The sequence below is a fragment of the Eurosta solidaginis genome, chromosome 3, assembly GCF_040869045.1.
Source record: "Eurosta solidaginis isolate ZX-2024a chromosome 3, ASM4086904v1, whole genome shotgun sequence".
Taxonomy (NCBI): domain Eukaryota; kingdom Metazoa; phylum Arthropoda; class Insecta; order Diptera; family Tephritidae; genus Eurosta; species Eurosta solidaginis.
Window position 1 is genome coordinate 232976244 of NC_090321.1, and position 15680 is coordinate 232991923.

The 15680-nt window shown below is 36.3% G+C and overlaps 1 protein-coding gene across 3 annotated transcripts in view; it reads right to left on the bottom strand.

Annotated features, from left to right (window-relative positions):
• Positions 1–2072, bottom strand: part of Sik3 (Salt-inducible kinase 3) — a 215810-nt gene extending 213738 nt beyond the window's left edge. For all 3 annotated transcript variants that reach the window (XM_067775575.1, XM_067775574.1, XM_067775572.1), the window contains exon 1: positions 1836–2072. The gene's annotated coding sequence lies outside the window, so the exon portion shown is untranslated. The remainder of the gene's footprint in view (positions 1–1835) is intronic.
• Positions 2073–15680: the final 13608 nt, after the last annotated feature.

Sequence of the window (15680 nt, forward strand, 5' to 3'; positions counted from 1 at the left end):
AGGGTGACATGCATACAAACAAACACACGCATTTCATGTATTTTGTTTATGGTTTTGCCATAATGAAACTGTTTAGCTAGTTGGAGCGTTTTTTCAAGCTCGCTTGCAAAAAAAAACCCTACTAAAGCTCGGGAATACGAAATAACCTTAGGTAAGTCATTTATGAAGAGTGTAAAAAGTGATGGACCCAAATGGCTACCCTGAGGGACACCAGAAGTTACTTCTATCAACTCAGAGAGACTGTTTTTGAACGTAACCCGCTGAGTTCTCATTACAAGATAGCTGCGAAGCCAAAGTAATAAATTCTTCGGAAAACCCAGCAAGTCAAGTTTATGAGTTAAAAGCTTATGATTAACAGAGTCAAATGCTTTGCTGAAGTCGGAAGTTATGACAAGGTAATTAGTTTGACGAATTTTGTGATGGCAACTTTAGCCGTTTTTGATTTATGACCAATATAATTTGAAAAATGCATTTCGTCAGAAGTTGGTGGTGCCCCGTCTCTTTTTGAAAATTTAGCAAATTTCAATTAGATGTTAATACTTCAACATTTGCATCTAATTTGGTGTATCGTGGTTATCGTCCGATTTCGCTCATATTAAATGGCGATGGGAGATGACATGTTTTCTCAAAAATAATCGTTTTCATAGACGGACGGGCAAAGTTAAAAATGTCTTTTTCACCCTGAGAATTTCGATTTACATATGTATGTATGGAAGTCTACATTTATCTCGATTAGTTTATACAGTTACAATGTTCCGCTATGTTAACAAAGTTAGAGTATATTAATATATAGCTTTGCTCAGCTAAGTACATATAAAAGGTTTTGGGCTGCGCTTCTTCTTTGATCATGACTGTATATACTTGTATGCATGTAAATCACTAGAGCTAACGCCAACAACAGAACTAAACCGCACCAACAATAACGTGCATATCGTTTGCGCTGACAGCGATTACCGTCACTCGGCGTTATTGTTGTTGCTGTTGACAAGTACAACGCAAGCATTATTATGGAGTGAAGTGGGCGGCACAACTGAGGTAGATTTGTTATGAAGACGTATAAACATGCAAATATACATATGTACATATATGAAAGAGAATGGATGACGATTATAATAAGTAGCGGTGGTGGCGTTGACAAAAAAGGGCAGATCTGACGTAGATAGCGAACAATGTGACTGTCAAAGTTATCGATACAGACCCCGCCACATCAGTACATTTAACATATCCGAATATCCGAATTCTCTTCAATGGATTCAAAAACTAACATGTAAATTTTGAAAGTACTTAACCTTAAGCATTTAATTTAACATCTTTGTTTGCCTTTCTACCTTTTCCGCACACACACATTTCAGCAAAGCCATTCATAAGCGCACACATACGCCACCAGCTGACATACAAACACACAGATACGCATCTACGTACAAACATAAATGCATACATATGGGCGCATTAACACACGCTCCACTGTGTTTTGTATATTCTCGTATTATCTGATTGTATTGTATTTCATTGGTCTCTATTGTTCTGTTTTCACCTTTTAGCTGCTTTGCTTTTTAGATGCAGTTACCTTCACCTCACCGACCATAACACATACATATGTAGATAAGCAGATATGTACTTATGTTCCTTTTACATTTTTATTCATTTCAAATAATTTTCCATGTTTTTATATTTTATTTTAGTTATCACAAAATTTATTTGTAAATTTTTATCCGATATTTCGCTCATTTTTCGTTTTCATAAAAATTTTTGCACTTTGATTTAGCTCCCACTCTACCCCAACTCCACCAACATTTCATTTCGATGTGATTATTTGTACCAACACCAACACTTACACAAAACCTGAAGCAGTAATCACTTTTCTTTCACATTTTGGCTCAGCATTTAATTCCAACAAATATGATATTTTTACAAAGTTTCGTATATTTAAATTTCACTTATTTTGCGTATTGCTTTTTTTTTTCTTCAGACTTAGAAGAAGTTAAATTTTAATTTTCACAAAAATCTTTTCCTCATCATATTGTTTTTTTTTTGTTATATGAGCGATAACGACTGTAGACGATACAGCACGAAAGACTGAGAACGATTGAGAAAATAGCAGAAAAGCAATTTCAGTGGGTTGTATAGCTTAACATACATACATACATACGTAGGTACTATGTGGTTAGCTGTCAAAATGAAATAAAAAGTGTAGGAATACAACCCTGTCGCCCTGTCAATCATCTAGTTTTGACGTTTTCCTTTCGTTTTACATTCAAAACAAACAATAGAGCTGCCAATTTTTAAAAATATGTAAATACAAGGGCTCTGTTGAAATAACATTATTGAATGGCAACTTTGTATTATGCAGAGTTGCGTTGAGTGGCATGTAATTCCAATTGGTTTGATAAGCAGCTGATAAGTTGGCAACTGACAGGAACTGACAGGTGGTATTTACTTATAATATTCTGATTGGAATTATTTTGACTAGGGTTCGGTTTTTCAGTGCGAGTTTAAACTCCAGTCAAAGTTAAGTTCAAGGGCGAAGTAATGGTGACTTATCCATAACCAGATAAAACAGCTGATTGAACCAACCTTATGGAAATCAATGTAATCGATTAATGGGGCCATACCATAACGCTAAAGCCATAACCATATCATAGGCAACCAATAGGTTTTTGGTTTTTCACCATATCCATAGCTTAAAATTTTTGATTTGGAGAATTTATTAACTTTTTGTATATTTTATGTATTGTTTTGGATACGTTTTGACTAAGAGACTTATTGTTTGTGGAATATGTTTGCAATTTTTGCGTTCTCCGCATTTTTATGAAAATGTCAGCTGTTTAAGGTTATGGCACCATTAATCGATCACAATGGAGATGTTTATGGATATGGGTATGGTTACGACTATGGCGTTAGGGTTAAGGAAGTTTAACTAGCCCTATAACCCTGCCACTTCCGCCTCTTACAAACCAACCTAATAAAACTGCACTGCTTTTTTTTAGCGCACGCAAACAACCGGCGTTTTTTGCCCTAACCCTAAATAAGCATGCGTTGCGACAATGTAAAGCATGTGTGCAAACGTCAAATCTAAATGTCACGCAGAACAAAAATTGGAAATCGAGTTAGGTTTTCACGCAGCAAATTCAATTTTAGTTGCTCTCATACAAGTTGTATGTGCATGAGACATTTTTGACAGAAAATGACTTGCGTGCGTTTATATTAGGTTGGCTTGTTAAGCTGAGATTAGCAGCAACATTTTACGTTATCAATCAAAGTGGCAAAGTTAAACTATAGTCAACTTTGACTGGTGTTTATACTCGCACTGAAAACCCGGGCCTAGGTCTGTTAAATATTGATTTAAAAATAAGAGGCTGCAAATTGCTGTTATGGGTCAAAATTTGAATAATAAATTTAGTTTAAAAAAGCTAAAAAAAACACGCTTTTAAATAATATCGAACTAAAAATAAAAATAATTTTCAAAGTTTAAAACAATAAAGAACGAAAAATACTAGTATTATGGTGAAAAAAGCGTCGGGCGCTCGATATACGAAAAATATGTCACAAAGCGCCCACACTGTTTTCACAATAATACTAGTTTTTTTGCTCATTATTGTTTTAAACTTATTTTCAAAATATATTTTTAACTTTTTATATCGATATTATTTAAAAGCGTGTTTTTTGTTTTTTTTTAACTATATTTATTTTAAACTATATTTATTTTTTCACTTTTTAGTTTTATATACTATAAAAGCGTGCTTTGTAACTCGCTCTGATCAAGCTCCACGCCAAATCAGTCAGACGTGTAAATCCATCTGCCCTTGAGAACGGTTACCGATGCGCAACCGAAATATATGTATTGGGAAGAACATAAAAAACTTGTGTTTTTACTCCTTATGACCTAGAGCCCGCTAATAGTTACTAAATATAAAAAAAATTTTTCGACCACTTTAAAATATTGAAATATCCGATATATTTGTTGTTACAATCTCAAAACAGCGTTCAACTCTAAAAATCGCTAAGTTCAGAAGACGAGGTAAATTGAATGTCTCTCCCACATGCGCCAATTTCAAAATTTAGCAAAGTCTTCTCGTTGACTATTAGGGCTATTAATAAATCAAGGATACAGTTAGTAGTTCAGAGATACGCAAAGCTTCGAAGTGTAAGAATTTTTATGAAGAATGTGAATGGAAATTTTCAGCCTTAAAGTTTTGATACTTCACCTTACTTAATCAAATGGACTCCTTTAGGAGTCCTCATACTCATTTTACCATGGTCTTATGGTAAGCAGTCAAAAGAGAAAGCGAATTGACACCCAATACCATGGCTTTGCAGCTTCTGGAGGTGAATTTTGGAGACCTTTTGGAGGACCCCAGTAATTTGTACAAATAATGTGAATGAAAATATGCAGCCTTGAAGTATGCAATAACTTTCAATGTTCTATTTTATTCGATTTTTCATTACAAACATCCCACCTAACGAAATGAAGGAATACATAAACCTTGGAGGTTGTTAAATGCTCATCTTCCTAAGTGAACAAAAAATAATAAAGTCATAAAAATGATTCCGAATTGACTGTTAGTCCTAAGTGATTAACTGTTAAGCTCAATAAATCTTATAAACATTATATATATACCCTGCACATATTGTTCTGCTCTGGTCTATCTGCATAACTTTTAAACAATTTCTAGCTCTTACTCTCCCTTCCCCTCTCTCCCCCTTTTCCTTATGTTTTATTCACTCCTCCTTTCGCCTTTCTCTTTTTCTGCTTCTCTTTCTCCCTCTCCGTCTTTTCCCTATTTCTTTTCCGCTCCATCTATCCATATATCTCAATCGTTGTTCAAGTCCCAGTCCTCCTATGCAAAGGGCTACCTATATACCAAATTTCAGACAAATCGAACCGTGAATAGAATTTCTTCGGATGTATCGGTGAACCAACTTCCTCGAAAGAAACTTCACAGGAACGCTATTCTATCTTTTAAGTTGGATTAAACTGCAAACCGTGTGCAAAGTTTATTAAAAACGGTTAAATAGTTTAGGAGTTCATCGCGGAAAAACAACGTGACAGGAAATTTATATATATAAAGATTGTGCATTTATTTCCGTTTTACTTTGAAAACAATACAACTAAATTTGGCATACGCTTCAAGTACTTTCTGCCCTGACTCTCACTTTGACAGATGAATATTAGTAAATCGCGTAGATGCAGTCCTACCATACATGAGTTAGTATGGAGGATTCTGAAATAGCATTTCACATAAATAATTTGAAGAATACCAAATATTCTGTTGTGCTGAAAATTCCTTTTAATGATCAACCTATTTGAACACTCCTTTTTCAATATGAACTAATGATTCGATTCACAGATATATCAGAATGTATATTTGTAAATATTTTTGTTGCTGTCGTCGTTCTCACGTTTTGTTATTTGTTTTGACGTCACGCGACTCAAACGCAAAATGACATTCATTCCAAGGTGTACCTTTTTATGTACGTATGTACACACACATTTTGCAATTTTACGAATATTTATGCATGTGTATAGATAGCTCTTAGTTATAACTAAGTACGCTCTAGGTATGTTACCTGGCTTCTTCAGTAGTTGGAAAGCGCATTGCACCATTTATGTTTCATGTAGCTTTTTTACATATTTACATATATTTTTGGTTGTTGTTGGTGTCGGGTCTACAATTTACACCTTCCGGAAATCGGGTCATTGCAGCACTTTGTAGTTGTCGTTGTGCAATGCTAACACACTTTTATGTAATAGAAATTGTTAGATTTTCAACAAAGATAATATGAATGGCTTATTTATATCAGTTGGATTTGTGTTTTGTACAATTACACATACGTTGATGTGTTTCGACAATAACGCCATTGAGTATCAGATAATACAGACGTTACCAATCGCTGAATGGTTTGTTGGGTTGTTGTTTAAATGCACGTGTGTGCGTTAGTGTTTTTCATCAGCATTTTAGGCGCTTGCATTGAATTATTTCACGTCGCATAACTTACGTTGCCTACTTGTAGGCGCGACTCTACTTTGGTGTTCGGTGTAAAATTTGGCGCATTTAGCGGCATTCGGTTGCCGGTTCGCATAAACCGCTTACATATTTTTTCGAATCAAAATGTGTTTGTGTGTGTGTTAGACAGCGAGCTCAGAATGTTGGCACGTGCAGAAGTCATTGAAATGTTATTCAGGTCGTTCAAATTATGCTTTGCGAAATCAGAAAATTTATTTTTTTTATGAGGAGTTTTAGAAAATAAAATTCATCCCAATAAAATTGGGTAAATATTTTACGGTGGGGAACCTTATCAAGTCTTTTAAAGCTAACCAAAAATACCAGCACTGATAACTGAGAAAGTATCAGCCGCTTTCTTGGACGACAGCATCATACTTTTCACCATTGATTTTGAAGAGAAAGTCTCTCGGCCGTTTAGAAATCCAAGAAACACATAGTGGGCAAAATATTCCAAAGTAATAGACCAAAAATGGCATCCACAGAAGTAAAAGACAGAAGGGAACTGGCAATATAGACAGGACGGTAAATCGGTTAGCAGGGGTGTTAACCAACACGCTCGGGCAAAGTAGTGAAACACTGATTTAGCCAAACTTAGATAAACCACAAGGAAACTGTCAAACAAAGCTTAAATAGTTGACTCGTAAGGACTACGATGCCTACAGATTGCAGCTTTAACAAATACAAAAGTTGTATTTGGAAGGCAAAAAAGGAGTAATGGGAGTAGTTATGTGAGGACTTGCATAAATAAGTCTAATTGCTCATGGAACTTCTCCAGTCAGTATTTTTTGGAGGCTTTGATAGAAATACACTTTCCGGATGTACGGGCGCGACGAACATCACTATGCTAGGAAACCGCGCTTATTTTCCGGAAACCGACATCACAAACGTCGTAGACCAGGATAATATACTGTAACGAATTTAGGGAAATTCCGTTTATTTGCAACCTTCTACTAACGTTCGTATCGCTAAACTGTTGAATAAATAACTCAAATATTTAATAATGCAAAATGGTCTTTATTAGACTACTTTGAAAATACTTCACAATAACACTCATACTTCACAACTGATAGCGTGCTTAAATCAAACTGATTGCTGCTTACTCAGCTTCCGCTCCTTTTCTACTCTCTGCTGTATCGTTCGCATACTTCTAGGCGTTTCTTCTTCTAGAATTTACCACTTAGTTACCAGCTATAAACTTACTAGCATAAACTACAGATGCACGTTTATAGCCTCTCGCATAGTCATATGCGCGAGTATATGGGAGTAATACTTCCACCGATGATTGCATACTTTTGTGAGTATCTCAGATATATGCATGTGTTTGTGCGTATCTCTCCACTGCTTGTATGTATATATGTGTAAACATAATGATTGATTTGTTTCTGTAGATATAAGTGACTGCTTAGTATCGGCTTAGAGATGATAGTATCCCTTAGTGTTGCTAATATTCGTCACAGTACTATGGGCTATTAGAATAGAGTTATACCGGCAAAGTTGCAAGCGGCTTGCGACAAAAATGATAATCCCTCTAAATGGTTATAATCCCGAAGCTTGGAGAGTTGTATGAATGGTGTTCATTCCTAACGCTGGTAAGCTAAGCCACTCCAAAGCCAAGGACCGCGGGCCAATAATCCTTTCCTCCTATATCTTTAAAACATCGAAGAGACTTATCTACTTGCATATAAGAGGCAACGCAAATTTCTCCAAGATGGATACAGCTCAGCGCCCATACGAATCAGTTTAAAGCGCCCTGCACGAGGTAGATGGCGTCATTGATAAATCATTGAACTGCAAATAATACACCTTGTTAGCCTTCCTCGACGTTGAGGGTGTCTTCAACAACGTGCGGATGAAGGCCATTTGCCGGAAACCAAGTCTGTAGCACGGATAGATTCTCGACAACGAAACTGTAGGAGCTGGCTCAGTTTGTAAAATGGCTACCAGAGGCACATATCAGCGCGGCGTTCTTTCCCTCTTCTATGGATACTGGTAGAGTTGATGAAATTCTGGAAATATTTAGGGCAAAAGGGGCGAGGGTGGTTGCATACGCTGACGACTTAGTGATTCTGAACACAGCTTAGTTCCCGCCAACATTTGCAAGCTCGTGGATACGCCAATTTGCGACATTTCGCGATGGGCAGGGCAAAACGAGCTGAGGTTAACCAAAAATAAAACCAGTAAGGACGGGACTGTCTTCGGCTGTGCCGAAGACTTCATACCTTTCATGAATGGGGCTGAACAATAATCTTATCCCATTCGTAATCTCCAAATAATGCGCTGTATAAGATAAGAAATATATAGTGAACAGATGTACATACCTAAACGATTTTAAGATAAATATAAAAAAATGGCGAAAAACACCCTTATCTGAACGATCGGTTGTATGGGATATATATTATATATAGCTCCGATCGAAATGATTTTTAGAAATCTTCTATGATATATTAGAATATATATCACCAAGTTTCACGTTTTTATATTGGAAACTAAGGGAGAAATGGTCACAAATCTTTCTATCTGAACGATCGGTTGTATGGGATAGGTATATACTATATACATATAGCTCAGATCAAAGTAATTTTTTTTAGGAAATCTTCTATGATATATTAGAATATATATCACCGAGTTTCACGTTTATACTTTCTAAATTGCGGCAGGAATGACCAAAATCGTCTTATCTGAAAGATCGGTTGTATGGGAGATATATGTTATAGTGGTCCGATCCTACCGGATCCGACAAATGTCTAATATAATACAAAAATACATCCTTGTGCTAAATTTCATTGAGATATCTCAAAATTTGAGGGTCTAGTTCGCTTTCAAACAGACAGACGGACGGACAGACGGACATGGCTATATCAACTCAGTTCGTCGGCCTGATCAATTCGGTATACTTAGTGGTGAGTATATTTTCTATATTTCTCAACGTTACAAATATCGGACCAAAGTTAATATACAATTTCATGTTCATGCAAGGTATAAAAACGGAACTTGTACTATTCACCAAAAAAAAAAAAATCAAAAGCATATCACAACAGTTGTTGAATTCCAGGTGCAGAATATTAGATATCCTTCGAGGTAGGAATGGCTTACATAGACATCACGAAAATTAAAAAGGAAGCTGCAGCTGGAATGTAGCAGTGAGACTGCTCTAGAACAGTACGGTCTCATGCACCAATGTATCGATCTTTGTCGACATCCAGACCGCCTTAAAAATATTAGAATCCAACGTACTAAAGTCGAATATCGTGCGGAGATGTCCAGCCTTGCTGGCGGCCATAGGACATCTCAAATTTAAAATTTTTTGGGACCCTGGGCACAGCGATATTGAAGGGAATGACTTTGCGGTTAACATGGCCACGAAGATTTCCAAAACAAACATAAGAGAGGCGGGAAATCGAGGAATGTGAAATTAGGGCATTAGAATCTCTGCTGATCAACTGGGATGATTGAAAGGTCTCGATGTCCTTATGGCCTACTTTGGATTGGAAACGAACCAGTTTCCTTCTTAACCCTGTTTAGATGAAGTGAGTGCGCTTCATTAACATAAACAACAACATGAGGAAGAATCACTCTTGCCAATAAATGTTGCTTTGGACTAGGTAGGCAATTGAAAAGTAAAATCCTCGCTCGGCAAACGAAAATCGTTTTCTACAAGTCTGCTATGTGGTGCAGAAGCATGGACCATGACAACATCAGATGAGGTAGCTCTGGGAATGTCCGAGAGAAAAGTTCTTCGAAAGATTTATGGACTTCGTTCATAAATAGTTGAAACCTAAGCCAATATAACAGATAGAGAGCATTGGCGTCATACTTTTTAGATTTTTTTATAGCTACTCTTCATTCCCTGAGAAGATGTGGGAATGCCTATACATAAATACATACAAACATATATTACCATTTATGTACATTTATTATACCCGCTTAAAGGCAATAACATTTTGCACTTCATTTGCGCTAATCGCTTTGTGACGATACATCGGAAGAAGAGCAAACAAAACAAGTAAGGAAGGCTAAGTTCGGGTGTAACCGAAAATTACATACTCAGCTGAGAGCTTTGGAGACAAAATAAGGGAAAATGACAATTTAGGAAAATAAACCTAGGGTAAACCTGGAATGTGTTTGTGTGACATGGGTATCAAATGGAAGGTATTAAAGAGTATTTTAAAAGGGGAGTGGGCCATAGTTCTATACGTGGACGCCATTTCAGGATATCGCCATAAAGTTGGACCAGGGGCGACTCTGGAATTTGTTTGTACGATATGGGTATCAAACGAAAGGTGTTAATGAATATTTTAAAAGGGAGTGGTGGTAGTTGTATATGTGAAGGCGTTTTCGAGATATTGACCAAAATGTGGACCAGGGTGACCCAGAACATCATCTGTCGGGTACGGCTAATTTATTTATATATGTAATACCACGAACAGTATTCCTGCCAAGATTCCAAGGGCTTTTGATTTCGTCCTGCAGAACTTTTTCATTTTCTTCCACTTAATATGGTAGGTGTCACACCCATTTTGCAAAGTTTTTTTCTAAAGTTATATTTTGCGTCAATAAACCAATCCAATTACCATGTTTCATCCCTTTTATCGTATTTGGTATAGAATTATGGCATTTTCATTTTTCGTAATATTCGATATCGAAAAATGGGCGTGGTCATGGTCGGATTTCGGCCATTTTTTATGCCAAGATAAAGTGAGTTCAGATAAGTACGTGAACTAAGTTTAGTAAAGATATATTGATTTTTGCTCAAGTTATCGTGTTAACGGCCGAGCGGAAGGACGGACGGTCGACTGTGTATAAAAACTGGGCGTGGCTTCAACCCATTCCGCCCTTTTTCACAGAAAACAGTTATCGTCCTAGAGTCGAAGCCCCTAAAAATTTCACAAGGATTGGTAAATTTTTGTTCGACTTATGGCCTTAAAAGTATTCTAGACGAATTAAATGAAAAAGGGCGGAGCCACGCCCATTTTGAAATTTTCTTTTATTTTTATATTTTGTTGCACCATATCATTACTGGAGTTGAATGTTGACATAATTTACTTAAATAAAAAAAATATATGTAAGGCGCGATAACCTCCGAAGAGATCTAAGGCCGAGCTTCTCTTCCAATTTGCGTCGTGCTCCTCTTTATTTTCCCTACAAATTGGCCGGACGGGACCTACACTGAGAGCTTTTCATGGCAGAAATACACCCGGAGCGCTTGCCAAACACTGCCGAGGGGCGACCCCGCTTAGAAAAATTTTCTTCTAATTAAAAAACCTTATTTCTAAAATTTTGATGTTGCTTTGTCCGGGGTGCGAACCCAGGGCATACGGTGTGGTAGGCGGAGCACGCTACCATCACACCACGGTGGCCGCCACATAATTTACTTATATACTGTAAAAATATTAAATTTTTTGTTAAAATTTGACTTAAAAAAAATTTTTTTTTTTAAGTGGGCGTGTTCGTCATCCGATTTGGCTAATTTTTATGTAGCACACATATAGTAATAGGAGGAACGTGCCTGCCAAATTTCATCATGATATCTTCAACGACTGCGAAATTACAGCTTGCAAAACTTTTAAATTACTTTCTTTTAAATGTGGGCGGTGCCACGCCCGCTGTGCAAAATATTCCTAATTTTCTATTTTGCATCATAAGGTGAACGCACCTATCAAGTTTCATCGCTATATCCCATTTTGGTAATGAATTATCGCACTTTTTCGGTTTTTCGAAATTTTCGATATCGAAAAAGTGGGCGTGGTTGTAGTCCGATTTCGTTCATTTTAAATAGCGATCTGAGATGAGCGCCCAGGAACCTACATACCAAATTTTATCAAGATACCTAAAAAATTTACACAAGTTATCGTTTTTACGGACGGACGGACGGACATGGCTAAATGAATTTCTTTTTTCGCCAAGATCATTTTGATATATAGAAGTCTATATCTATCTCGATTAGTTTATGCCGTTACCGATTACCGTTATGCGAACAAATATCCTCTGTGAGCTATGCGCAGCTGAGTATAAAAAGCCGCTAAACGCGCAATAACTTGAAGAAGCCCCAACTGGCCATCTAACCACACCCTACCACAACCTATTTATCCATTAAACGACGTCATTCAGCTTGTCGGCAAAGAAATTACGTCATGTCCGTGCTCGACAATATTTCAGTGTGGTATTGGCGCGTTTACGCAGACTCCAATTCTTTGTTTTTAATCTTTAAGTGGGTCGCCGTTACTGTGCGTTCAATTGATTGTGCAATTTGGCCGCCGCTCCGCCAAGACCATAACGTAAGCAATTCGTCAACTTGATTCAGAGATCATTGTTTGTGATTACAAGAAGCATAGGTAAAAAATCTTAATTTTTTATATTTGGTGGTTCGATGTACTTAGATGAATATGTATGTATATGTAACGAAATCTTTCTGAACTTTTTCTTCTACACTTACAGCCTCGAGTTAAATAGTAGCACTAAAACTCCTAAAAATTTTTCTGCGAATTTTACTAATGATATGAATTTCACTTTATTTTTTTAGGAGCTCCTCTTAAATCTATTTGTGGGTGAAAATACCGGGATACTCTGCAGAACGAAATATACATAATTCTGACGACCTCCTGGCAGTGCGTCGTTATTCCCAGCTTTTATACCCAGCTGTACTTATACACAGGGTATAAAGGAATCGAGATAGATATAGACTTCCATATATCAAAATCATCAGTACCGAAAAAAGATTTGATTGAGCCATGTCCGTCCGTCCGTCCGTCCGCTCCCTAACACGATAACTTAGTAAATATTGAGATATCTTCACCTACACGAGCTTATCTGGACCCAGAATAGATAGGTATTGAAAATGAGCGAAATTTGATGATAACCACGCACCCTTTTTATATATATAACATTTTGGAAAACACAAAAAACCTGATTATTTAGTAAATAATCCACCTAGAATGTTGAAATTTGAAAAAACTGTTTAAAATGGGCGTGGCACTGCCCACTTGTGATAAAATAAATTTTACAAATATTATTTAACGTAAATTCGGCAGGGAGGTTGGCTTTACTATAAGGAATGCTTTGAAGAAAAATTAACGAAATCGGTTAAGGACCACGCCCACTTTTATATAAAAGATTTTTAAAGAGGTCGTGGACGAATAAAATAAGCTATATCTTTGCAAAAAAGAGCTTTGAAACAATGGTATTTCATTTCCCAAGTGGATTTATAACAATAAATAGAGGAAAAACTTCAAATTTTAAAAATGGGCGTAGCACTGCCCCTTTTATGACTAAGCAATTTTCTGTGTTTCGGCAGCCATAACTCGAAGAAAAATTAACGGATCGTAATAAAACTGGGTACACAAATTTTCCCTATAGTAGGAAATATTTCTAGAAAAAATGGACGAAATCGGTTAAAGACTACGCCCACTTTTATTAAAAGGGTCGTAGACGAAAATAATAAGCTCTATCTTAGCGAAAAAAAAGCTTTGTATTAATAGAATTATACTTTTTAAATTGAATTATAACATTAAATTGGAAAACACTAAAATTTTTGAAAATGGGTGTGGCACCGACCCTTTTTTGTCTAAGCAATTGTCAATGTTTCGGGAGTCATAACTCGAAGAAAAATTTACATATCGTAATAAAATTGGGCACACATATTTTTCTTAAAGCAGGAAATGTTTTAAGTAAAAATGGATAAGATTGGTTAAGGACCACGCCCACTTTTATATAAATGACTTTGAAAAAGGTCGTAGGCAAAAATAATAAGTTAAATCACAGCGAAAAATAGTTTTTTACCAATCGTATTTTGTGCCATTATAACAAGAAATGGGGAAAATTCTTGAAAAATGGGCGTGGCACTGCGCCTTTCTTACAATGCATTTCCCAAGGTTTCTGGAGCCATAACTCGACGAAAAATTTGGTGTTTAAAAGGAAAGATTTTCAGTAAAATTGGACTAAATATATACAAGATTTTGTAAAAGTGCGTAGATGCGGGAAATAACCTATTTCTAGTAAAAGTTGGAAAATTTCGTTAAAAACCCTGCCTTTTTTTGTAATAAAGCTTTTTAGTACAATGACACTTGAGTGTTTATGTTTATTCTTCTGTTATATCTTTATTTTAAAATAAACAATAGGGAAATTCCCATATATGAAGCAAAACTGCATTATTACCCACTCAAGGTCATTGGTGTTGGTCTCTGTATTCCTTTTGCTTCTTTTAAACGAAAATTAGTTCAGAATAGAACCATATGTATATGTATTATTGCGCAGCCTTGTATGTAACACTATTAAGCACACAAATCACACAATAACAGCATTTCAAGTATACAGCTGGGTATGTAATGTTCGGTTTTACCCGAACTTAGACTTACTTACTTGTTCTATGATAAATTTCCAATCTCATCGGCTCACGGCTACTGTTTTACTGAAGATATTAGCCGTGTTTTTTTTACACGTAAACGTCTATACGCTAATACCTTATATGGACTGCTAAGCGTCAAAGTTTAAATACACCTTTGAAGTTGCTGCGCATAAAATGTGTACTACTAAATTTCAATACGCATTATACTCAGATGTAACTGAAATATGTGTTTTTGTTTCACCCTCTACACTAATTCTATGTATTCTATGTGTGTCCACAATTCATCGCAACTGATTTAGCTATATGTTATACACAGGCATACAACAGAGGGTCGTGTCTCCGCTTTTGGGTACACCCTGTAGCTGTAGCTAGTTGTTTAACCACTGCCGCTAGATGGGTCTCCTAAGCATTATCTAAGCGAGGATAGGCATTTTTTTACGCGCAAACGTAAACGTATATGCGTGTATAAAAAAACACGGCTATTATCAGAATTGATTGATTTCTCTTTTTTCACATAATAACGCCGAAAAACTAATGCTGATTTAAAATTTGAAAGAAAAATTGCTTATCCGCATCATGCCGTCGGAGTTTCAAGAAGAAAAAGCGTCAAATATCAATAAGTGATCATCCAATCATTAATTTGCGCTTAACGGTCTAGTCGAATTTGGTCACTGAGCAACAAGTCACTTCTGCTATCTCAGTTTTGCGATAACTGGCAGCATTAAGAGAGTTCAAGTGTCCCTCCCCTATCCCTCACAACTCAGTATACATACGTCATTCTCTGCTTTAAGTTGTGGGTGCTTGTAGTAATATTTTTAGCCGGAGCTTCTATTAACTTTATAACAAAACATAGCCAGCGAAGCCTTTCATCTTTTATTCGCTGCACTATGTTCATGTCTGCGTAAAGCTCATACAGCTCGTCACTAAATCTTCTTCAACACACGGCGTTGTCATTAAGAACAGAAAAAAAAACTTTCGAAAAACTTTCCTATCATCTCTCGACACCGTTCATCACTCCGGGCCATACACTAGAACAGGTACGAAGAACCATAGAGTAGGACATGTCTTTAGAGCGCAGGGTAAAGTAACAGGGTTACTGAAGCTTGCTTCACACATATTCTAACTCTCATCGTCTAATTATTTGTGAGACAGCGTAAAAAAGTACACGCTATTTTATGTAGGAGAAAAATAGGCTTCTCCAATATTTAGAATTTTTCAGTTCGCTTAAGTGAATGAATAAAAGAAATACAAAAATTTACAATTTCTCCAGGTTGCCCAATTCATAAAAGAAATGCATCAGATATCGGCAACTTTTATTTTATTGCACATCACTG